Source organism: Drosophila rhopaloa, unplaced genomic scaffold (genome assembly GCF_018152115.1).
Source record: "Drosophila rhopaloa isolate 14029-0021.01 unplaced genomic scaffold, ASM1815211v1 contig_3, whole genome shotgun sequence".
Taxonomy (NCBI): Eukaryota; Metazoa; Arthropoda; class Insecta; order Diptera; family Drosophilidae; genus Drosophila; species Drosophila rhopaloa.
In genome coordinates this window covers 25,597,644-25,621,385 of record NW_025335123.1, presented here as the reverse complement: position 1 = coordinate 25,621,385, position 23,742 = coordinate 25,597,644, and the positions used below count along the sequence as shown (strand labels likewise).

At 37.8% G+C, this 23,742-nt stretch overlaps 1 protein-coding gene across 1 annotated transcript in view; it reads left to right on the top strand.

Annotated features, from left to right (window-relative positions):
* LOC108041558 overlaps positions 1-23,742 on the top strand; it is a 77,321-nt gene that overhangs the window by 9,025 nt on the left and 44,554 nt on the right. The window contains 1 exon segment of the mRNA XM_017119490.2: positions 21,753-21,805. The gene's annotated coding sequence lies outside the window, so the exon portion shown is untranslated.

The window sequence follows — 23,742 nt, the reverse complement described above, 5'->3', positions numbered from 1 at the left end:
GTGGCTCACCTTCATTTAAGGTCTCCTTTTGTCTTTGTTTTCGTCTCAGCCTCCATTTTCCAGCCCACCCTCCATTTACCACCCACCACAATCATTTTGGCAACTGCTTTTTATGTGTGTCGCACATTATTAAATGAATTCAAGCGCAGAAAATTGCCTACCCACCGCCCACTTTTGTCAATAACCTGCCACGCCCCTTCTGGCCATGGCGATCCAAGTAACAAATCAAGTCCTTATCAGATGCCAAGCAAATTGCTTTAAAAATAATATCAGGCAAATACATAGCAAAGAAAAATAACAGTCAATATTTTCATAAATTTTCACTTTTTCTTATCTTTGGATGAACAGCTCATTAGTTTTATAAATATGGCTGGGAGATACAGTGCGTACCGCAACTATAGGCACAGAAACCTTTTTCGTATTTAACGGGAAACTTTTATTTATGGTTTATTTTATTGTTTCTTTAAAAGGACTAATGTGTTATCTATTTAAAGGAATAAATGGTATTTGGACACATATTGCAAACAAACATTTTTATATAATCATGCAAAAAATATTGTTTTAATTGTTTTTTTTTTTATTTTTGAAATAACAATAATTATTAACGAATTAATTGTAAATTAATTAGTTTGGTTTCAAGGCGTTTGTATATAATGACGTTGTAAAACTTACTTTTATTTATTCTCCATAATTATTATTTTATAACTTTTAGGAAAGGAAAAAAAACAACTATAGTGCCATGAATAGCACTATAGTTGTTTTCCTTATTTCGTTGTCCTTTTGTGATCATACATGGGCACAACTGTCGTTCGTTTCCATAACAACATTGATGATATGTTGTTATTCGGAATATGATAAACGACCTGATTACTTGGTGGCAACACAATACTGCATTGTTGAGTAGACATACAGTAGTCGTCTTACTCTATTTATAGGTATTTCCTCCTTCCCAGAAGATGCATTTTCCTGTCTGATTCACTTCCGCAGCGTATACTTCATGGCTGATTTTAATGTTGACACGTTTTTACACTTCTGCCTTTTTCCTGGTCTTATTCTGGCTTATTATCTCAAGTCCCTTGCCATTCCATTTCCATACAATGAAATGTAACTAATGAGGCGTATAATCATTGTTATGTCAACAGTTTTGCTGCCTTTTGACAAACTGGCACACAGACACTGGAAGGAGCCAGAATCAGAATCCGAATCAGAATGAGAATCACACGCCCCGAAAGAGATGGGAATACAAAGTGTGAAAGAGAGCGAAGTGCAAGGGGCATACAATTTTCGGGGCGAAGAAATGGGAGAAGAAATCTCCTTGCACATGTCAATATAAATAAGCGGCAGAGGAAGTGCCAAAGAAAACCGAGGGGAAACTTCATCATTACATTGTGTAAAAATGGGTACTAAAAAAAGGAAAAACCACCCACACAAGTACAAGGCGAACTGACACATGCTTTGACGTAATTGCTGTGTAGGAAATAAGCAATTTGAGAGATCATTAAAAAGTTGAAGCGACAAAATAAAAATCCCCCACTCGAAAGAAATAAAAAAGAAACTCGAAGAAAAGATGAAGAAATAAAAACGCCATCAACGCTAAAGGATATTAAATGCCAAGCACACACATACGAACTTTGTTCATGCCTCGAATTTTTTTTTTTTCCGAAATAGTTGGCTTAGTCGATTGAATTTTTTTTTTTTTGTAGGGTGGGGTGAAACCATAGCCCGTGTAAGAAATGTGATTCAATGCGAAATCAGTTTACATTTGTGATTTCTTTTTGATTAGTTAGCAACTTAGAGAAAGCCAACTGACAGCGATTTCCTCAAATCGCATTCACGGAAATTGACTCAATTGCCATGAAATTTTCATGGCGAGCGAGGACCAAAACAAGCATCAAGGCCACAGGCAACAAGAAAACCGAAAGCCGAATACCGAATACCGAAGCCCGAAAACCTCAAGAACCCCACAAAACAGCCAACAAAATCAAAAATAAAAAAAAAATGCACAAAAATATACAAGGAAGAAAACCTCCCAAAGAAGGGAGAAAGAAAAACTAGTCGTCGGCATGCAGTTGAATGCACGCATTTTGTGGCTCGCAGCCTTTGTGGCAAACTTCTCTTCAGACCCCCGACCCCCTGGGCAACGGGAGGGTTAAGCGAAAGGGGGGGTAGAGGGGGTTGAGGGGGCAGGATGGGCATTTGATTGCGACTTTTTGTGCTTTACTTTTTTGGCCAGGCCAAAGACTTTGCGTCAACAGCAGAAACAGGCGGCAGCAGCCAAAAACACTCGACAAGCGACAGGCGGCAACAAAGCAAATTTTGTTAGTGGCTTTTGCTGGCCTCTAGCTCCTGGAGGATACACTAAGAAAGGATCTTAACGAACTGCTACTTAAAACAAAAGTTAAGGACATCACATGAATTATGGTCAAGCTATTATAAAACGTGGTACCTAAAAGAGTTAATTATTAAGCAGATAAAATTAAAAGAAATTTATATATTGTTTTAGCTCTAATAAAGTTTGTAATTTTCACATGCAAGGCTAGATAATTTGGTCTTGATTTTCTCCAAAAATTTCTCCCAGTGCTGCCGCCCTCCTTGTGGTTTTCCTTTGGGCCCAGCTGCGTGAATGCCACTGCATTGTTCGGCACTTATTTCTGGCTTTTGTAAATAGTATTTGCATTTCATTTTCTGGTCGTGTCCTGGCCGAGTCCTTCCGCGTCCTTCGTCCTTCGTCCTGCCGGTTTCGCCGTGCTAGTTAGCGACTTTTCGCTGCACTTTAAATGTCATTTGTTTGCCGTTTCGGTGCGGCTGCCTTTAAGTAAATTAGTGACCCCCTTTCGGCGCCCCTGCATCAGCCATTGTGTTTATCCAGGCGCATTTCTTTTTGTGCAGCGAGACATTCCACCCACCCCCCTCCCCTCTTTTTAACCCAGGTCTCGTCCTTCGTCTCGTCCTTTGTTCTACTCGGTCGCACAGTAGCTGAAATTTGTCGTAACAAGATTTGCTTTTGATTTGGATTCGCGTCCAAGTCTACATTTCTAGCTCCTTTGCATTGCCTCTTTAGGACACAGAAAGAAACAATGAAAGACACATTAGTGTCAAATCTAAAACCACTACAAAAATCATAATTTTTGTCGAAACAATGTAAACTTTAAACAAAATTTAAATCATTTTAAGCATACTAGAAAGCTAAGCAAGAATTACATTAGTAATTTGTTGAATTACAAAGAAATTTGTATAATAATATATAATATGGGAATGTATGAAAATAATTAATTTTTTAAAATAAATGAAAACCAGCAAATTGATTTGTTTCTAATGTAGTTAACAATACTACATTTTATTATTCATAAACATTGTTCTAGCAAACAGCTAACGTGCTTCTAAGGTTTACTGTTGAAAACGTAAATTATGTATATGAATGGACAAGGTATAATGAAGTAATAGCAAAGTTTTAAAAATAAATATCATGCAAGCTGTTAGATAATGGAAGCTTTATTTAATTGATGACTTATTTCGCAGGTATTTTTGTCACAGTGTATACCCGCCCCTTTTTCGCCGCCCACTTGACAACGTGAGCGCGTGCAACATTTTTGCGTAAACAATTTTCTTTGTGCAGCGAAATGCGAACAGCGGGGCAGTGGCAAAGAATCCCAATTGCAGGCCTTTCGAGGCACTTGAGCCAATTAGGATTTATGGCCCAGCGGGCTTTCCTTTTTACCCCACCCCTCCAAGAGCTCCCCCCATCCAAGACCATCCACCATCTCCACCAAAGAACGGTTTTTAGAGCCCATTTGTGGTCACGATTATCGCTGCTTGTGACAGTTGTTGGACAAATGTTGATAGAGTGGCTCTCAAATTGAAGACAAGATCAGAAATTAAATTAAAAAGTCTAGCTCACGGCCTTGTTTGTATGCATACCTAATTTTTGATTTGCATGTACATTTTACATGGCAGCCGAACAGTATTTATAATTATAAATTAATAAGTCAAAGCAGCTCTAAGCAAAAACATTTTATAGACAACAGCTTCTGCCTATTGATTAGATTAAGCCGTTCAATAATTCTCATTGCAAATAACATTGAAAATGTTTAATAATATCATAAAAAGACTTTCTAACTATGCTTGCAAGTTTTAGTAAGGAAGAAATGCAAATCCCCTTCAATTGGGCCATATCCTGCAGCATTTTGTTCGTTTCCCGACCGACATCTATCAACGCGACTGACGAAAGCCCCATGGATTCCATTGCGGATATATATCATATTAGCCCATCTGCGCCACTGCGAATCCCATTGGAATCGAATACATATATTCAGCTTTATACATATGCAAGCAGGCGAATATATATCTTTATCTGCACACACAAAACCAGCGAAACAGAGAAACAGCGAAACATTTCAGCGTCAGTTTTTATCTACGATGATGCATAAAGCGCCACAAAACATTCCCTTACCATCCGAAAATCCAACACCACACCAACTCACCCTTTTTCCAGTCGACTGCTTTATTATGCTAAAAACTGTGGAGCTAAAGTGTGTTATATGGCATAATCCACTAACGAAAATTGAGCACGAATTTATTATGTTTTCGCATTTTTTTGCTTTCCTGCCTAAACAGACATCCGCATTTGTGTGTGTCTGGTGTGTCTGTGTGTGTGTGTGTGTTCGGGAGTGGGTGAGCACAAACACACTCATACATAATGAATTATGCAAGACATTCATGCCCCCCACACACTCGGAAATACTTTTAGCCCTATCAATAATTCAAACCAAACCCAGCGAAACAAATAAAACAAAAAATGCTGAGAAAAATCGAGAGCCTAAAGAGAGAAAAAAAGACTAAACAAACAACAGCCGAAAGCTGCCGACTTGATGAATTATAGAAGTGAATCTGAATTGAAATATAAGCGAACCGAACTGAACTACATATGTGCATAACTTCCCTATAAATACAAGTATGTGCATATTTGGAATTAGAGATGGATCCGGGAATTTGTATCGCGATTGGTTTCAATACCTGAATTTTTAAGTTAGAGTTGCCGATTCTAGGTCCTATGTATCAATATATATTTCACTTTAATTTGCTTTTAGTATCGAAGGTAATTGTGCAGTATTAAATATATATAATATTAAATAATAAATAATTAAATAATATTATTTTTATTAATTACTATTTTAACATTATCTTGATATAAAGCAAAATGTCTTTCGGTTAAATTTTAATATAATAGTTTTGGAATTCTAAAGTATTTTATTAATTGGTAATGAAAGCAAAAATAGTCATTAAACAAACTGTCCAAGTAATCAATAAGTATTAAAAATAGATTTCGGAATAGACCAACAATTTGTATATTTAAAAAAAATATATCATTAATAAATAGTGACACAATCAGACAATATTATATAATATAATATAATATATAAACTCCAAGCTCTTGTCATAATAAATTCATTACCTTTATTGATAGTCACGCGCCCATCACTGATATGCAGCTAAATTTATATCACAACTTGTATTTATATATCTTTATTCTGTGTGGCGTTATTACGAGCAAATGAAATGCACGCCATATAAAGTATAATATATCATCGAAGTCAGACAGACAATCTGTATGATGGGGAGGCAAAATGTGGGGCATTTTCGGAAGGCGCGTGGCCAGGTAAAATGGCCTATATAAATAAATAGATTTATTGCCGCACTCATTTCGTGTTTCGAGTTGTGAATGTGTTTGTGTTTGTGTTTGTGTGCCTTCTTGGTAATTTATGCCAGCCAAGAAACATTTGAATTAATTTGTTGGCTTTATCAATAGTTATCCGCACGCTCCCCACGCTTTTCGCTAATAAGCTTTCAACTTAAAGCTGAAACAACTTATCGCCACATGTGTCGGTAGTTGCCGGAATGGAGCCAAGTCTTAAGTAGTTTGCCGGTTTTTCTTGCCAATCTCGAGTTGCTTTTAGCTAACAAAAACTAACCAAAGAACCGAGATCACGAACCACAGACTAGAAAAGTGGGGTTGCAGGCTGACTGACAAAGTACTTTTACTTAAAGTGCATTTCTACAACTACTCTTTCCCTGCGTTTGAAGTTTCTGAAGAGAGTTCACAAAGTGCCGGCAAAGAAAGAGACTTTCGCGAAAGAATGGCCAAACAAAGGCCGAGAAAATCAAATATGTTCAACCCGACTTTCGAGGGCTTCGAAGGTAAGTCACGATTAACTAAAAATGTATGGGGGCTAAAAACACTTTCGAGGAGTTTTCCGAATAACTTTATGCACGACCAAGAGCATTTCATTAGATATTTTTAGAAATTGTTAAAATAACTTTTTAAATTCCCAACAAATATTTGCAAATATTAATATTAACTTGAATTTGAATTTTTGAACTATTCCAAAGAAGCAGACTCAAGAAATACTTGTATTTGTCTAGCAATCCAGAAATCTGACCCAAACCTTAATTTTATTATCCTAATCGTTATCAATGTTTTTATGCCCTGTCGTTCAGAGTAAATCTTACCCGATCTTAACTTTATCTAATTGGGTTAAAGTTGAACTTCCCCTTGGATGAATGATTCCAGCGGATTACGAAAGTTAACCCGCCCAGCCGTAATTGAATTACGGATCCGTTACGGCGTTCCATTTGCCCGGCCGTGAGTTACGAATTAAGCTACTTCAACAATAATTGACTTCAACAAACTGCATTTGTTGCGCATTTATCTTGAGGCATCCGCGTTGCGCTCCAACTATTTGCACAATGGTGGGTGGTTGGGTGGTTGGGCGGTTGGGCGGTTGTGTAGTGGGTTAATGGGTGGAGCAGCTGTAAGAACCCGCGAAACCACTCAGACCCCTCGACTTTCCCCTCTTCACTCAAATGAAAGCCGCTGCTGAAGAGCCGCAAAAGATGTAAAATACAACAGAAAAAAAATGAGAGTTAACTTTAACGTTTCGAGGCTTGAAGTGAAGTCTGGAGTGCATGGGGTTTTGTTTACACAGCATGAGAAATCCCCCCGCCGACGCCCCTGCAATCCATATCCATCCTGTTGCTCTCGAGCGAGAAACTGCGGTTTCTGCCACAGTAACACACTCCCTTCGAATACACTGAGCGAATGAATTACCCACCAAGAGAGAAAATCAATTATATACGGGACAAAATCCGTCGAAAAAGGAAACCATGTTTACTAAATAAAACTGTTTTATAGTTTAAAGCAATTATATTTTATAAGCCTAAAATCCTATCTGCTGTATATCTAGTTCGAGTAATGTACTATCCACATCTGCTTTCAAAAACATTTGAAACAATTTTTGAACTTTTTATAAAAATTGTAGGTGCTTTGCATCATTTTGACTAAAAATTAAAAACAAAAAATTAAAAAAATATATCTTTTGTGGGATTTTTAAAACCTTTTTTTGCAAGTGCCGCTCGGCTCGGAGTCCATCAAATTGCAATATCCGCGACAGCGACATCGACATTAAGCCCCTCACATTGATATCGCCTGCCAGTCCTTTGTCTCCTCCTCTCCTGCCACTCCCCCTTTGAGGGTAAGATTAATGCATTTTAGCTTGGCAGGAAGAGTCTTACTTTGGTGCCGGCTGAAAAGTGAGTATCTTAATACTCTGGTTACACTTCAAAATGAGGAGCATTCTCCACCTCTGCCTCTCGTATTTCCTCCCACCTTTTCCGCTTTCCCGCTTTCCCGCTTTCCCTCGATTTCACCCGATTTCCGGCGATTTACCTGGCTCGCCTTGCATATCGAAAGCACTAACTTTAAGTTTCCAACAAAGTATCAAGCTGAGATTGATGGGCGGTTCATTGATCAGGTTTAAATAGTTTTAAATTGCAGCCCTCGGCTCTGTTGTTTCCCATTGTAAACTTATTTATCCTGATCAGTTTTCCGCTAATTGGCTTGCGGATGTATAAAGTTGCAATTGGTTAAGTTGGCAAAGTTTATGAGGCGGTTGGGCCTTTTTTCTTCAGTTTTACTTAAGAACGTTTAAATAGTTTCCTAGCTTACTCTTAATAGATATCGGAATATGTCGATTAGAGAGGAAATCGTTGACTATGATAAGAACAGTAAATTATATTGATTGAAATGCTTTATTTTCAGCCCGATAACATCGCTGATATTTATAAATTGCTGCTGGCTCTATTTTCGATGGGCAATGTTGATTTCAATAGTATTTTAACCATTCGCTGCCTGAGCAATCACTTTGAAAACAATTTTTCAAGCGCCATTTGAGAAAACTTTAAAATCACTTTTACACAGCAAAAAAAGTGACCAAACAATTTCCATTAGTGCGAGAGTAGGTTAAATAATTGATTAAAAAGCCTGTTGATGTGGCGCAAAAATGTCGGAGTGACAAAGTTGCAATTAAATTAACATTTACAGCAAACCGAAAAAAGGCGTCAGCAGCAGCTTGTTGTCACACATTTCACGCACACGCAAAACTAATTGAATTATATTTAATTAATGTGACACAACAATGCTGAAAAAATGGTCGATGTAAAGGGACAAGTTAAAGTGAGTGGAAAACTCTGGGATTGGGGAGTTTCTTGCATGTGACCAAAACTAACTCGCAAGCACGTGGATAATTTTAATTTTATGTACTCACACGGACACACACATTCCCGGAAAACGAGAGATTTTCCCCCACATGACTCAAACTTTTCCAAAAATTGTTTTGCTAACGACAACAACCGAAGTAGCAGCAACATCAACTCTAGCAGACTGCAGCAGTTGCAGCTATAAATCTTAGCATACCGCAGGGCGCCCAGCGCCAAGGAACTTTCCTGCTTTTCCTCCCGACTTTCCCGCCCACCCGTTTACCACCCCCTCGATTTTCCATCCCCCCTGCCCTGCTGAGTGCCACAATGTGGCTTAAGCAATTTGTGCAGCGGCAAGAACAACACCAACGCCAGCAAAAATATATCTACATGGCGAAAAAAATATTTCATCAGTTCTATATTTACTTTCCAATTAAAAACAAAAAGTTCTAACCTTTATTTTCTTACAAAACCTTAACAAGCTGCTAGAACTGCAAATCTATTCTGAATGTAGACACATAATTATATCCCTTAAGATTTAATTAATCTGTATAAGGAAAAATAAAATAATATAAAATATTTTTTTTTCGTTGTCTCTCTTTTGTTGTTTTCACATATTTTAAATAATTTGCTTGTTCTCAATAATCTGTGCTTAATAATTGAATTAAGCCCAAAAGGAATTACTTTCGGAAAATATATTTTTTGCTGTGTCTCAACCGCGCACAGTCCGTGCTAAAAGTATGTGCACAGGACTCGCATGTAGAATGCTTCGGCATTAGTTTTTAGTTTTCGCATCACATGACGCTCGGGGGTGTCATATTGAAAAAAAATTGCTTTCAAATTGGGCCAAGCCAAGCAGAAACGTAAAAAGCAAAAACAAAAAAACAAATATCGCAAAAAAAAGGAAAGCTGGGTAAAAAACAGAACCCAAAAAACGAAAAACAAAGCTCGGGAATATAACAAAAAGCAAGGAAACAAATAGCCGCCGGCAGCAGCAACAACTACAAATTTTGTTTCGAAATTAATTGCAGTGGCTTGCAAAATAAAAAATACAATCCCAAAAAAAAAAAAAACAGTAAGAGAAAGAGAAAAACTATAAAAACGACGAAGAAAAAGCAGGAGTCAGAGGCAAGTTTCAGTTTTTCGGTAGCCAAAGTTAAACAATTAACTAGGCAGGGACTAGTTTTCAGCAAAACAAAAAGGGAAAATCGGGGTGGGGAAAATGGAGGAGGCCAAGTGAGATATATGCAGACATGTTGACATGATGATGGGCGGGGACAGTGGGGCGTTAACGGGGGGCGGGCTGTGAATGATAGATGGACGAGTGTTAAATGGCTCTCGGCCAGGAAGATTTGCGTGGCGAATTCCCTCGTTCCGGAGAAAGATGCCACCATGAATGCCATTAAACAGAAGCACTGCCCTGAAAATGACAATACACGACAGTACGAGGATCTCTGGGTTAAGAGAGATTTTTATTGGAACAACCATAAAATCTTGGCGAAGAATGATATAGATTTAATCGATTATAACAGAGGCACCCAAACATGGAATATACTCATGTAGTTTCCTCATTTTTAGTATTACTTTTTTAAGCCCTATGTTTAATTTGTAACTCTCTGACGATTCCTGTTTACTTTTTAAAAATACCAAAAAAAATTAGGTGGACAAAGTGCAGACATCGGCAATAACGTACTAAAAGCATTCAGTTTCTGTCAATAAAACTCCAATTTCAGTGATCAATTAGTATGCAATTTGGATGCCCAATTGTTTGCGAAATGGATGTTTACTGTACCTGTACCTGTCGCCGGTGAGGTGAGCTCACTGTCCACATGAAAACACGCTTTCCCATACTTAATGCCATGTTTATTGAACCCTCTGGATATTTAATGAATTGCAAACACATATGGCGCCACCCTTCAAATATATACTTTCGTGTCGTACGAGTTATACTCGAACACTCAAATATACCTGTGTATTTGCACTGGCATACCTTGTGCAAATACGTAATAGTGGCGCCAAATGAAAACATCAAGGTGGTCGACAATCGACAATATCGCACAATTACGTCAATCGCGAGAATTACTGCAAAAGTTCGATGGAATTCACCACCACAGCAGCGATGGCGCCTAGAGTGTTCAGCATTCAATATTCAGTTTGATTACACATAAATGTACTCGAATCAAATGAAATTAAAATTCATTTCATACCCGATTCTGTCAATATTGCCCAGGTGTCTGCAGTTCGCATTGTTTATGAGGTCGCCAAGCTTGCGGGGCTTTTGGGGCACATCAATTGAATCGAAAATTATTCAGATCTAACCGATTGAATGGGATGAGGACCCTCAAATTAAATCTGCTCTACTGTAAAGCATGTGACAATTAAATGCACAATTTTAATTTTCTTTGTTGGGGCTCTCTCTGTCATTTTTATTGAATTTTTCCTTTAATTTCCCTTTTGGATACATATTTTATAGTTTCTTAATGTCTTATTATTTAGTGCCTTGTATTTCTCCAAAGGAAATTAGGTGCTTACTTAATAAATTCTATAACCTACACTTAACTTTAGTTTTGCAATTTATTTTAGAGTATTTATGTATAGATATAAGTTGTAAAAAAGTGTAATATTGCATTGAAACTCTAGCGGGCTAACTCGCTTTGGCTATACTTCACGCGATGCTGTATTTCCTTGATTAATATTTTCTTGGCTTTTAGTGGCTTCTGACCAATCATCATCTCAATTTCAATCATATATCGTTGGCAAATATTCGCCTCAGATTAAAACGTTCCATCAAAAGTTGGATTAACCAGTTGCCCACATGACCAACCGTCGGCAGTCGGCAGTCGTTAGTTGGCGTTGGCGTTGGCAATTGGCAGGCGACAGAGACGGCCTCCGGCCACGCCCATTTCGCACTATATAAATTAATCAATTACAGACCTATGCACACATACAGACACATACGCCCCCGCAGAGCAATAACATTTGCGATCCTTTGAAAAGGACGAGCGCAAGGAGGACCAGTTGGCCATCAAACGGTGCAGCTCAGCTGTCAATTGGAGTTGTCGTTGCCATGACAGACGATTGCACAAACACAGCGGACACAGATTCGCTCACACACACACATATACACACCCACCCACTTACACACTCACACACTCACGCACTCAGCCAGGACTCACATGTCCTGACGGTTCGCCTTCGGCTGTTTGTTGTGTGCTCGTCTATAAATCATGTTAATTACGTTATAGCAAATAATTTTCCTGCATTTCGACCCGCACATGGAGAACATGTCCTGCATAGACAGTTTGTCGCTGGACAGGCCAGAACCGCCACCCGCTGAACCACTGAGTTACTGGATCTCGAACCACCCACACCCACACCCACTTAACAACCCACTGAACCATCCAACCGCCCGCTGGGTGTCCCCATTCGTCAGTTTCGCATGTTAAATGCATCACTTATTTGCTCGCGCTGCCATGTGGCTTTCAATATTTGTGGTCCATCGAGTCATCCAACCCAAACACCAGAAACACCCATGGAACCACTCGTCCATCCAATCAATCGAAGAACTCGATGGAAACCCAATAATGACCGCTTCGAAATGCCGATAAGGATCTTTTGTTTTATTTGAATGGCTTCACGGGACCCCAAAACCTCTGAATATGGTTCAAATACCAAAGAGGCAGTTCGCCTTCTCAAGCTTTCATTTAAAAACATTTCTATTGTAAACATCCTTAATAACTGCTGCACTATTATTTCTCCAAAATGTGCATATTGAATTAAATAATATAAATTATGTATGAACATTCCGAGTGAGGCAGTGAGCTTTTATGAATACACCAACATTCCGATTTTGCCAAAAGCAAGGTAATTATTAAATATCAGAGAACAAAATTCAATTTCGGCAAATAATTTTCACATTGAAAATTAGAGAAACTTCTAGTTTGAATTAAGCTTAAAGTACATAAATTTAATTTATTTTTAGACAAATTTAATCGCTTCAATTTATTTATACTAAACGATAAGTAGCAAGCCCTCATCTTGTTTCCACTAAAGGAAAAGTATTATGAACTGCTGGAATTCGGGACAAGTAGTTTCCTCCCATTTCTATTTCGGTACAATAGATAAGATGGTGCAACTTTAACCAGCTGAAGTGGCAGCTCTTGATGAGGAAAAGGCATTTTCCTAACATGATTTCGTTGGCCCTTTGCGTTGTTTTTTTCTTTTTCTCTATTTTTTTTGTGGCAAAAAGACAAGTGGCTTGGCTTAGTTTTTCTGAAATGGCCGCCTGTCGAGATTTTCGACATACAAATGCGAGACAAAGGGCGATAGGCATCTACAGTAACCTCATCATCGCCATGGGCTTCAGTATCGTGTCCATTGTCATCTGTTCATGTGGGTCAGACATGGTTTCGGTTTCTGTGAGAGTGTCAGTCCAATAATATCCCGAGCTACACGGTGAACAATATATATTTTAATATATTTTTGACAAAAAGAAAAAGAAGACCTAAATGAAATGTAATTTAGTAACCTTTTTCTTTAATTTTTTTTCAATCATTGTTTAGCCCATATAAAAATAAGGAATTTATGGTTGCTCTAAATATATTTAAAAAATATTTTTGTTATGAAAAAAATCCAATTTTTGGACCTAATAAAAAAACAAATCAAAGTTTTAGTGTATGGGCGAATCGCTTTGGTCCTGCATATGTGGCTAATCCTGTGCGGTATCCCCAAACATTTGTGTCCTGTCGGAAGAATAAGTATGGCAATTGTAAGGTCAACTTTCCTTGTAGATGGGACTCGTCTAATGCAGTGGAAAAATGATTTGACTGGGAGGCTTCCGTTTTTGCGGTTGCCTTTCGACTGGTCCACTTAGTTGTTGTTTTTTTTTTATGTGTGTGTGTGTGAAAATTTATGATTTTCCGAGTGACTTTGAAAATCAGGGAGCCGAGAACAGCAGCGTCTTTTGGTCTTTTTTACTTGGGTTTCCGTCTCCTTTCGCCCTGTTTCGGTTGACATTTCACTTTTGGCGCTTGCCACAGCGTTTGCCGTTTGGCGTTTGCCTTTTCATATTTCGCATTTTATTTGCCAAGCCCTTTTTCCAGTGACTGACAAACATATTCTCGTTTGCCACCGACAAAGGCGGAATAGCGCCAGGAATACCCTTTTCCAGTGATTTTGTAGTCGCTGCCAAGGATGCGCGCACAAAGGACTCGACGGCCGAACACGTTCTTTGGCGCTGCCCTTTCGTACGTGTTGGCGTATACGTTATTTTTACAAAATGAGGTCGAATTTCGGAAGCGGTTATTGCGTGGTGATGGCCAAGAAAACTTAAATATCCTAAGCCCTTTTAGACTCTTCAATTTTATTCAATTTAACCGGTATTCGATTTTTCTGGATTTTACATGTGGGAAAATTATTGAAATATTTTTTTTTTATGATTTAAAATATGGATTTTCTTCCAGCTCTCAATTTGTTTCCAAATTAAAAATAAAATTTGTTGTTAAAATTGTAACGAAAAAAACTTATCCAACCTTTTATATTCAATTTTCTATCCGTTAATTTGTGAAAGATCTTAGCTATATAAAATAAATATAGGCACAACAAAGAAATGCACCCACCATTGAATTCGACATAGTTCAAAGTATATTGTTTTAAAGCTGTTTTAATCACAGGGCATTTATCATTCGACTATCTGCCCGGGAAATCGCTTTCTGTCGTGTTTTTAATTATTTTCTTATGCCTCACTTAAGCCACCGCATCTGCTTTTCTGCAACCCGCAACCCTTTTTCCAGGCATATTGAGTGCTTTGTAATTTTTGCGGTTTTTAACCCTTTTTCCAGTCCCCCCTTTCAAGCTAAAAATAAAGAAAGCGTATCAATAAAAGGGGATTTCTTTTGGGGCCTTTCCTTTTTTTTTGAAGGGGGCTCAAGCTCTGCCTTTTTGCCTTTTGGTTGTTGTCGCGATTTAATCTTTGGCTGCTGTGGATAATTGCGAGCTTAAGCATGCGCATAAAAGTCATTACGTCGACTGCCGCAGAACGGGCAATTTAGATTTATTCTAATTAGTGGCCCAGCCTTCACGAAGGCAACAAAAACACGTATTTCAAATGGTAATCAGTGGTGCTCAAAGGGGGGATGGGGGGGCGTTGGGTAAACTCTGAAAAATGTCCCATCTTAGGCGATGAAGTTGCTTGGAAAATTAAGTTTTGGCCACGAAAAGAACAAGTGACAGCAGCTGTTGTTAGACAAAGTACTTAAACAGGGTATTCGGTATTTGCGAATGGATAACTCAGCACTTTTTGGGCACCCGAAAATATGGGTAATCCTCTGTTGACTTCACTTAACAGCGGCTTACATGAGATAAGGGTCATGACTTTGATTTACATGTTGATATTTAAATCTAAAGTAGATATATGTGATTACTGAAATTTTTCACATTAAAACATGTTTTTAGTAAAAAGTAAAGTAAATATAAAATACCCATAGAGTAATAACTATAAAATACATTTTATATAATACAAATTTATACAACTCTTTAAAATTGAATATATATATATATATATTTAAAATATATTATATATATATTTTCTGCGATATTTTTTTGTTGTTTTTTCTATTTACTAAGCGGTATCAGAAAGTTGATTCCCAAATTTCTGTGTGCTTTCCCAAATAATTTCCTCACATTTCCAATAGCCAAACAAATTGCCTGACTCCCACGTGTGAATTAGCACAAAGCCCACAGCGAATTTATTTTAATTTAAAAGAGATTGGCTGAAAAAGAAAGGAAAAGCAGGCGACAGACAGACAGAGATGGAAATAAAAGATTTTGTATTTTCATTGGACTAAGTCTAAGTCAGTGGCAACTGCTGTTCTCGATTAGAATTGGTTGGCCTTAATGGTAGTTTAAAACTGAATTGAATTACCATTTTGCAAATACTGACTGTAAGGAGGAAATTTATGAAATATAACTAAAGTTCATTGTAAAGAAAACATTATCTTTAAGAGGCTGAACATTATCTTTAAGAGGCTGAATCAAAAGCAAAATTAAAGTTGGCCCATGAAACTGTAACAAAAAGGTGCCACCAAATATCCGCCGGTAAACCCCCTAAAAATGAAGCATTATTGAAGCCTTCCGCAATAGCTAATTTTCTTCCCCATTTTCAGCCATTATCCATTACGATTTTAAGGCGTCTCCCATTCAAAAACCCTATCAACAAATAACTGGCTTTCGAGTAACTTTCGCCCGCCAACGTTGGCGAAAAGTTGGCGAAAGCTTTTGGCGAATGTAAACATTCGGTAGCGGTAGCAAACATTCCAAGACAAACAGAAAAGAGCCACCCAGGACCAACGAACCACCGAACCACTCTGCACCACCAAACCACCTTTTCCCATCCCAAAAAACTTTCTGCCATATTAATTATCCACACAGCACAAACACTTTGTTGCAAAAATTTCCAACGCTGTCTCGACCATTAAATATTTAACGCCTGCCAAAACACTAATGACAAACACTAAAACTCAACACTAAATTTGAAATGCTTTAAAATTTTATTTAAGCATCCATTAAGGGGGAGTGCGATCGCAAAATAAACGCCATATAAAATCAGGCGGGGGCAAATAAATTCAACGCTTTAAGATGTTGCCCACAGTGGGTGTTTTTGCAGCGGGTGTGATTGTTTTTGTGAGTGTTTTTGCAAGTGTTTCTCGGGGAGTCACTATTTTGACGGCGACGATGGGGTCACACTTTGTTTTTATTACACGTGCTTGCTTTTAACGATTTGCCTTTGTTCCTACCCTGCATTCAGACAGTTTGTGGCAAAAATGTGATTAAATATATCTACAGGTTGGTCTTAAATTTATTCTTTAAATTTTAAATAATCAGCAAAATAAACAGGAGATATACCTTAAGATTTTACTTACAAGTACAAATAAAGTTAAGCTTATAGCACCCAAATACATTCCCTCACTTGATTAAACAAATATTTAATATTTAAATCGTAAAAAATAAAATTGTAACATAATTTTAATTATTATGCATTTTATGGAATACCTATATTTCTAACCAAAACTCAACGAATTCCTTACTTTCCAAAATCTCTTTTGCAAAAATTGTTGCATACTTACGGGCAAAGGTGAATGTCGGCAAGGTGACGTGAACTGAAGTAAAGCGAAGTGAAGGGTCTTGGGTATCGGCACGTCGAACTGCAACCCATAGATCCTTTAAAAAAAATTCCTTGGGAAAATGTGGAGAAAGCGGTAGAAAGGAGCTCCGTTTCTGTGCTTTTTCTCATACCAACACAAACAGCCAACGACAGCCATACAATTTTAATCACATTAAGTTCGCGCTGTCGAGAGAAAGCAAGGCGAGACTACTTCCTTCTGGCTTCAATTCCCCGTAAGCCCCTTCCCCCCCCTGGAGGCCCCACATAGTTCCAACCCCCTGAAGGCCCTCGGAAGTTTCCTTTTTTGCCCGCCGCCCCTGTGTTTGTTTGTTTGTAATGAATATTTGCAAGTTGTGCCTTGAGTTTTCAGTGCAAACAAACTTAAAAACTGTAGCGCACTCAAGCAAAATAAATACTTGAGAAACAACAACAACAACAGCAGCGACGGCGGCAGCCACGCCCCCTGTCTGCCGCGTTTTTCTCGCCCCCCGTTCCTTTTTTTCCCCTTCTCCTTGCAAAAATTTATTTGGTTAAGTGACTTTGAGCCCGAGCTCATATATGTATATGTGTATTGGTCGGTGTCTGTGTCTGCGTGTGTTTGTCTGCGATTGTACATGTTTGTCACTGTCTGTGTGAGTGTGTTTTTGCCTGCATGTGTGTGTGTGTGTGTGCGAGAGAAAATGGGTAAAAAAAAGGGAAGTGGGGCTTCATGCATATTGAAACAAAGTGAGTGCTGGCATTGCGTATACGCAGCGAGGCCTCCAAAACAAATTAAATAAAAATAGTCCAAAAACAAATGACAAAGGCAGTAGTTAATCATTAGGTTAAGGACGCTTAGACGAATGAGAAATGAGAAAAGCAAACGTAAAAAGATGCAAAAACAAATCCTAAGGGAAGTTCCAAATAAAATTGAAGTCGGAAATTTCCAGATTGCACTTAAGCAACAATTAATATTGTGGGAATTGGACTACATTTAAATACAAGGTGTACAAAATTTTATTTAATAAAGTTTTATTAAAGAAATTTTAAGAATTAATGGGAAACTTTAGTACTTTATTAAATAAACTGCAAGAATTCTTAGATGTTTGAAGAATTTTACTTTAAAGGTGCTTTTGATAACAGTTATATCCAAAACTCGAAATGAATATTGCAAGTAGCTTTACTCTACATATTCTCAAAAAAATGGTCTAAAAACATTCCATCCTTTTTAAACTATTGCATTAAGCCACGATGCATTGCTCTTTGTAGCGATTATGCTCTGGCTGAATGCGATGCTAATGACACATTCGCAGACCTTGGCACCCAAATCCCAATACCTCCCCCCTCTCCCCAATCACTATTACCATCCTCCTTCTCACAAATGCAAATCCGAAATCAAAAGCTCAGTTTTGCTGTTGAAAAGGGGGTTCTCGGTGATGGGGGGCTTGACATGCCGCAACTTGGCGGCAAAAGTACACAATAAATTTGCATGCCACATTCACACACACACACACACACACATGCACTAACACACACACACTCTTATGAATAGAAATTGTTAGCACACAATAACAGGCAGACGGAGCATGAAACGAGTGAAAAGACAGAGGCGTCGAAAAAGGACATATGCATAATGCCTAATAATCCGTATATTGTGATATCTGCATTATACGACTGGCGAGGAAGCGAATGTCATTATGTGGCCAAAATAGCAACGCGCCCCTCCCGCCACGCCCACTAACCCCCCTCACTCACATGCAAATATTGTATAAAAATTGCGGCTTAATCACGACGCTGCCACACGAGCAATCTGCAATATGCAATCTCCATCTGCAACTGAAACGAATGCCAAAGTGCCTCAAAATCCAGTTGCTTACTGCACAGTGGTGTAGAATATTCAATCTAATTTGAAGACAATAAACTGCTGAAATTAATTTGAATATCACTGAAAATATAATACAGAAATTCAAAGCATGATTTGAATACCACTGAAAATATAATACAGAAATTCTAAGCATGATCAGCATTAAAAAAATATATTTTTAGCAAGGTTGATGGCTTAAAAATCTTATCGTGGTCATCTCAGATACATTTTAAGATATTATATAATATCCAAGATAAATAAATGAATTAAGCAATACCGCCTGTAAACTTTTTGTTGTAACTTGAGTAAATGTGGTGAACCATTCTTGATTGTTTCTTGAATTTCTGAACTACAGTGCGTAACATTCATATCAACGTGGTGCTTAGCTGACGCCTGCCTGGCTGGCAGTGTCGGAAAAGTGTCGCTGCTGCCAGTAAGTCCCTGTCTTAAACCCTGCGAACAGCACTCCCCTCGTCAGCAGCAAACACAGCCCGAGTTAAGCCACGATTGCCCCTTTGGCAAGACTCCACGTGGCCACCATCGCTGCATTATTTGTACTCATGTGTGGCCTGGTCCTCTGTTTCCACTGATTCCCCTGGCTCCTCTGGGCACTGCGCCCCCAAGCCCTTACCCCTTACCCCTTACCCCCAACCTTTAACCCTTACCGTGGTCGGTGGGCTGGCTTTTATGCCCGCAGATTTGGGTTAAAAGTGGCTTCCCCTGTGTATTTAATAGTATTCCAGACTTGCCTTCATCTTTTGCCAGCTGCAATTGTTATGGTCGAAAGAAGGGATGGAGAAACGGGTAAGGAAGGACTTTGGAAGGGCTGAGGTATTGGGGTACCCCCTTAGGAACACAAAAAAAAAATATAAAACCATGTCGTTTACTATTCTTTTTCTCTCAGCTTGGCATGCATTCAGTGGCCAAAGGATGCTAAAGTCAAAGAATTTCCCCGGCATCAGATACTTTTGTATGCAAATTTCTCAGTTTTCGACTTTTGGCCGAGTTTCGAATTTCTATTTGAGTTATGTAAGCGTAAAATGTACGTACATGCACTGCCTTTCAAATACCACTCACACTCGCATTCCATTCTCCTTGGTATTCCCTTCGTTTTGAAGTAATGGAATTGCAGACCTCCTTAGTTATTTATTTATTTAATCTGTTAAGACTTTAATGGCCCAGCAAATGCAATTACAACTTGAAACAAATGGTGGCTGCAAAAAGTGTGCGAGTACGAAGTGAAATTTGAATGGCAAACAGCAACAAAACTTGATGTTATTAATTAAGTGGCATTAACTGGCATTAGAGGCAAAGAAAAGTCTGAGAAACATTTCCAAATCATTAACAAAAACAGCGCACTTTTACAGTAGCCAAACATAGAGATATTTTCCCACACCAATAATTCCAGGAAAAATACAACATCAACTGAATTAAAAGTACGAATAGTATTAATTAGCAGAACTCAGCTAAAAATATAAAATATTTACAAGTAGAGAAATAACAAAAGAATATTTCCCGCCAGCGAAAACAGAATAGAAAACCACTGGAAATTAGTAACAAAAAAGAGATTTTCTGAAACAACTACACAATGCAATGCATTTTTCACCTGCAACAATCGAAACAAACCGAAACAATGCCAGCTACATCCTACGATCTCTGGCCAAACGAACACCAATTAAAACTAAGTGAAGCAGGCAGAAAAACAACAGCAATCACATGCCATTAGACTTAATTGATCAGCAACAAGAAATCGGCAATCAGTGGACATTTTCTGTTTTTTTTTCTCCGTCCGCAGAAGCGGATATAAAAATATTTGGTGCCTCAAAATTTGATTTTAATTTGAAATTGTCATGGCAACCGATTAAAGGAGGAACCAAAAAGGACCAGTTCAAACGAAATTGAACACTTCAGTTTTTTTTTCTTTTGGGCAAGGGGATTTCGCCTGAAAGGCAAAAGCAATTTGCAGTTAATTAGCAGACTAAGAGCCACAAAAGGCTCCTAAACCGAGTTCAAAGTGGCAACTTGCCGCAGCAAAGATGAAATTCTCCCCTTTTGCCAAACTACCAAATTTTTGGTGAAATGCTTTGGCTGATTGGTTCACAAAAGACAGGAAGTGCGGGCTAAAACATGGCATTAATTTCGACCGATTTCCCAGCACATTCAATTACAATTTAGGAGAGCAGAAAACGGAAATTTCGGTGCTGTGGTGAAACGTACATAGTGCTCAGCCTCCACTCCAAACAATGTCAAATTGTCAGATGGAGAGTGATGGAAATGCATTTTAGAGGGCCCGTAATGAGCCCAATGGCTGAATGCATCCACCAAATTGACCCCTGAAGCATATGAAGCGGAAAAAACAGACTCGCACGCATCGTCCAGTAAATTATAATTGACGTTGCACTTGGAAAAATAAGAACTAATTTAAAATCCATTTATATACTAAAATAACCGATTTTTCGAGTGATGTGAATGCCTTAAATGTTCCTGATGATGATTGATTTTATCTTGTACTTTTATCTTGTATTTTTTGTTTGAGAGTTATTTAGATTTACTTTTTTATAAAATTATTAATTTAAAATAGCTTGAATCAAACTATATTTTTATTAATCATTATTTATATATACTTATATTTTATATACTTATATTTAAGCTATTCAATTTCACAATCTGCTGTTAAACACTGTAATACCTTCTAGTGTAAATGTGTTAGGCAAGCAAAACAGGAGGTTGGATAATGAGCAAGCTTATTGATTCGATCTGATTCGGTTGCACTTTTCAGCTCCCTCTGAATTCCCCTGGCACCCATTTTTCGCAGTGTGTGAACAGTGTCAGCTGCTTTTGACCAGCTGGTCAGCTGTTACTTAACATTAATTTATGCATTACCAGGGCGCTTAAATTTATCAGCGAATGGCGGCCAAACAAAATGTAAATCGCCAACGAAAAACCCGAGAATAATGAGCAGTTAAAACAAAAAGCGAAAAAAATCATCAAGAACTTAACAAGAATTAACGCTACTAAGACAAAGACAAAGAAAATGCTAGATAAAGAAAAATGTTTCTATCTAAATATGAAAATCGAATAAAAAGTGAAAAATAAATGGAATTCTGGTCCGAATGGTTGTTTACAAATGTCTTGCTTTAAATAGAGTTAACACAATTATTGTTTAAGTTAGCTGTTTATATTTACTTACAATTCTTTATCCATTATTTTTTTCAGAACTTCCCGTTAAACTTGGATCTGAAGTAACGATTTTAGTTGACTCACCTTAGGTAAGTAAGACTTATTTTCACATGGTAAAAAATATACGATAAAAGATATCACCTGACCCCCTTGGCTAAGCTCACTTATTTTGCAGGGCTTTCATAATGCCAATTTTGGTTTGCCTTTTGCCCTCTCCCAACTTCCAGTCATTCAGTCAGTCAGTTATTCAGTCACTCAATCAGTCAGTCAGTCAGTAAACTGAGCTCTGGCAGATGATAAATGGCTGACATTGTGGATTGAAGAGGCTTCCTTTATGGAGAACCCCGTCCCCTTATCCCCAGGCCGCAAACTCAAAACGCGATTGCTTAAGCAGTTATCTAGATACCCTGTTCTTGAAGTGAAATTAGGTTGGGTAAACTGTACGTCTTAATGTTACAAGTGGCAGTTACCAAAATAATTTTTAATTTTGATATATAATAGACTGAAATATAAATAGTATATTCAATTATAATGTAGGAGTATAGTGGTAAGGTATATAGTGTTATTTTCTCAAACATGTGAGGTACAATAGTTGTTAAATTTTGTATTTTGTATTTTATATATTTTTTTTATTTTGTCCCATTTAATATATTTACTAAAGCTATCTTAATACACTCATCTTTCCGCTGGGTTGGCTGCCTTAACTAGACTCGTCAAAGTTTGCCATATTTTTTTCTGACCCCTGACCCCGGACCCCTGGCCCTATTTTCTCCACGATTTTCTCTGACAGCCGGCAACCTGTAATTTGTAATGTCGAGAGTGCCAGGCAGTGGTTGTTCTTGTTGGTCGGGTCATGATTTTCAAATGAAATGCATTTCTGAACTCTTGCGGTGATTTAATGATGTGCCCGGGGAAAGTGCCTCGTGGCACTTGAGAATATGATTCATAATGTATCCATCTAAATAGAGCTCCAGGTTCTTCATTAAACCCAGCTCGAATTGATTTGAAAACCGAAACCGATATTGTCAGCAGAGCTCATTGAATTTGCGGTTCTAATTAGCTGCAATTAAGTGATTAAAAGCCATCAACTTCGATGGGAATGGAAAACATGGCCAGATCTCCGTTACCATAATTCAGGCATCACAAATTTCCTGGTTGGTTTTTTTTTTGTTTTTGTTTTGTTTATTGCCTTTGCAGCGCATAATAAATGCCAATTAATTATGACAACAACAGTTACAAAATAAAGGCAGGAAAATTGTGACAGATAAATCTGTAAATTGTCATGTGCCATAAGCGATACATATATACGTACAATTCTGGGACAAATAAGTTTATGGAAATGCCACCAGCAACAATATTGCGATGACTTTTTAATTAAAAACAATAAAATTGTTTGTCGTATTATATTGATTGGTAAGTGAAATGAATCATCGATGGGCAATGAGTTTCTGCTTTTATTTTTACGGTGTTTATCAATTCCGGACAAATGGCTACGGTCAAAGCCGACGTAAGTCCGATTATCGGTTCAGTTCAGTGCGTATATAAATTCCGCCATAATGGCCATGGTCATTTTTCGAGAGGATTTCGAGCTTATCCCCCGATTGATGGACTGCCAGTATTTTTGGCAAATATTTTACCAATTTGATTTCGCTTGTGTATTTCTTCAACTTTCCTGGTTTTTGGGAAAAAAACGTATTTTAGGCAAATAACCTCAGCCTATAGATTATGAAACGTTTTGGATTATAATTTATATATATTTTGAAAAAGTTTTTTAATAATGCAGTTTGGGCGTTATTTAGTTAGGCTTTATTTCGCTTTTTTAACCTTTCACATTGATCAAGAAAAATCCTTAAAATTGAAAAAAATTTGTATTTTACCTACAGTCTCAGCTCAATAATAAATATATTTATGGGTTTAGTTTAGCTGCTTTGCCCATGACTGTGAATGATGATATTAAAACTACATTTTCAGTTGCCGTTTCAGAATGCTAAACCTAATTTGGGGTTTCAGTTACAGTTTCCCATCT